The 2,556-nt window shown below is 35.9% G+C and overlaps 1 non-coding gene across 1 annotated transcript; it reads right to left on the bottom strand.

Annotated features, from left to right (window-relative positions):
• Nucleotides 1–1,113: 1,113 nt before the first annotated feature.
• Nucleotides 1,114–1,220, bottom strand: LOC121228362 (small nucleolar RNA R71). Its single transcript, XR_005925938.1, has one exon. It is a non-coding gene; the product is annotated as a small nucleolar RNA R71 (small nucleolar RNA).
• Between the last annotated feature and the right edge of the window lie 1,336 nt (nucleotides 1,221–2,556).

Genomic DNA, 2,556 nt, shown 5'->3' with positions numbered 1-2,556 from the left:
GCGTATTTACTAAGTAAAGGATTCTGAAAGGACCTAACGTGGTTTCTAAACTCATGAAAGATCGAGTTGTCATGGAATGTTTTTCTGAATATTATTAAGCATGTTGATAATAAATTGAGTTTAATTAAAGAAATTTTCCTAGTTTATTTATGTTATAATTGTTGCAAATTTTGTTTAATTTTGCTAAAATCTATTTCATTCATATAGTTTGCATACTTAGGTTAATTCTCATTAGGGATCATTGCATTTAGTCTAATATATTTTAATCATCACTTCTCAACTAAATTGTGTTTTTATTTGCCAAATTGTTAATATAATTTTACAAATTAAGTGGTTAGTACAAATACAATCTCTATAGAGACGATAACTCGATACTTACTTATTACTTGATAACGACTGTGTACACTTGCACAAACCCCAGCATTACAAGTTTTTGGCGCCATTGCTGAGGATTGTCAACTGTTGCCATATTCATTTCTTTCGTGAAGTTCTTTATTTTCAATTTGATTTATTTCTAACATTACTAACTTATTCTTTTTAATTTTGTGATTTATTTTTAAAGTTTTTATGAGCATAGATTGAATTATCGATTTACTCCCTGTATACCCTAAAATTGAGCGAACTTTCAGACAATGAAGACGTGAACAAACAACTCAAAGACAAGTCAAGATGGACCTTGGAAATTAGAATCAAGACCAAGGTAATGAAGCCGATCATGTACGAAATCCTATCCTCATTGCCCATGATAAGGATTGATGCATTAGACAATATGCTGTGCCACTTTTCAGTTAGTTAAACCCAGGCATTAGAAGGCCAGATATTGAGGCAACCCAATTTGAATTGAAACCAGTGATGTTTCAAATACTCCAAATGGTAGGCCAATTCAGTGGTATGCCCACCGATGATCCACATTTTTGATTGTTTATGGAGGTGAATGATTCATTTAAAATAACTAGTGTGACTGAAGACGCACTAAGGCTGAAGTTGTTTATGTACTCGTAGCGAGATCGAGCACGAGCATGGCTTAATTCTTTGCCACCAAGTTCCATACCTACATGGTAAGAATTGGTAGAGAGATTTTTGGTTAAGTATTTCTCGCCTAGCAAAAACGCCAAGTTAAGGAACGAGATCACAACCTTCCAACAATTGGATAACGAGTCTTTGTATGAGGCTTGGGAGTGATTCAAGGAGTTACTGCGTAAGTGTCCTCATCATGAGATTCCTCATTGTTTCCAGTTGGAGACATTTTATAATGGTCTCAATGCACATACAAGATTGATGGTAGATGCCTCTGCGAATGGTGTAATTTTGTCTAAGTCTTATAATAAGGCTTATGAGATCATTGAGAGGATCGCGAGTAATAACTATCAATGGCCAACAAATCGAACAACTTAGGAAGACGTGTAGGTGGAGTTCATGAAGTTGACGCCCTCACTTTGTTGTCATCTCAGGTATCGTCTATTTCCTATATGTTAAAATAGTTTACTGCTAATAGTGCTAATAATTTTGCAGCTCAGCCACCAAGTCCATACGAAGTAGTTTCCTATGTATACTGTGGGGAAGGTCATTCTTTTGAGAATTGTCCATCAAATCCCGAGTCAATGTACTATGTGGGGAACCAATATCAAAATAGGAGTGGACAAGGACCCTAGTCTAACTTCTATAATCCTTCATGGCGTAGTCATCCTAACTTTTCTTAGAGCAACCAAGGAATGGACCGAACTACAACTCATTGCAGCATAGACTCAACCAATCTCAAGGGTTTAATCAGTAAGCTCCAAAACCACCTCAAGCTGAGGCATCAAATAGTTTGGAGAACTTGTTGAAAGCGTACATGTAAAATAATGATGCTTTGATCCAAAGCCAAGCAGCAACACTTAAAAATTTGGAAAACCAAATGGGTCAGTTAGCTACAGAGCTTTGTAATAGACCGCAAGGAACCTTGTCGAAATTGAAAGACCGAGGAAGCTTTACTATACCCTGTAACATTGGTGAATCTCACTATGGTAAATTTTTGTGTGGTTTAGGAGTAAGTATCAACTTGATGCCTAAGTTTATTTTCAAGATGTTTAGGATAGGTGAAGTAAGACCTACAACTATGACACTTCAACTAGTGGATTGATCTTTTGCATATCCCGAAGGAAAGATAGATAATGTTTTGGTAAGAGTCGATAAATTTATTTTTCCTACTGATTTTATTGTCTTAGATTTTGAAGTAGATAAGGAAGTGTCGATCATCCTTGAGAGACCTTTCTTAGCCACGGGAATGACGTTAATTAATGTGCAGAAAGGTGAACTCACCATGCCAGTTTAAGATGATCAGGTAACCTTTAACATTCTTAAAGAGATGAAATTTCCTGATTCGGTAGAAGAGTGTTCAGTTATAGAAGAGATAGAAACCTTGGTTTTTATGGCAAGCAATTTTGAAGAAGATCTATTGGAAAGAGCCTTAGATTTTGACCCTTTGGAGGATGAAGAAGGTGAAGAAAACATGGCTTTGATGGAAACCAATTTGAGAAATTTTAATCAATCCACATGGTTTGACCTGTTGGAGTT

The sequence above is a fragment of the Gossypium hirsutum genome, chromosome A04 (genome assembly GCF_007990345.1).
Source record: "Gossypium hirsutum isolate 1008001.06 chromosome A04, Gossypium_hirsutum_v2.1, whole genome shotgun sequence".
In the NCBI taxonomy this organism is placed as follows: Eukaryota; Viridiplantae; Streptophyta; class Magnoliopsida; order Malvales; family Malvaceae; genus Gossypium; species Gossypium hirsutum.
Note: the sequence above shows the minus strand (reverse complement) of the source record. Positions and strands in the feature narration are given on the sequence as shown.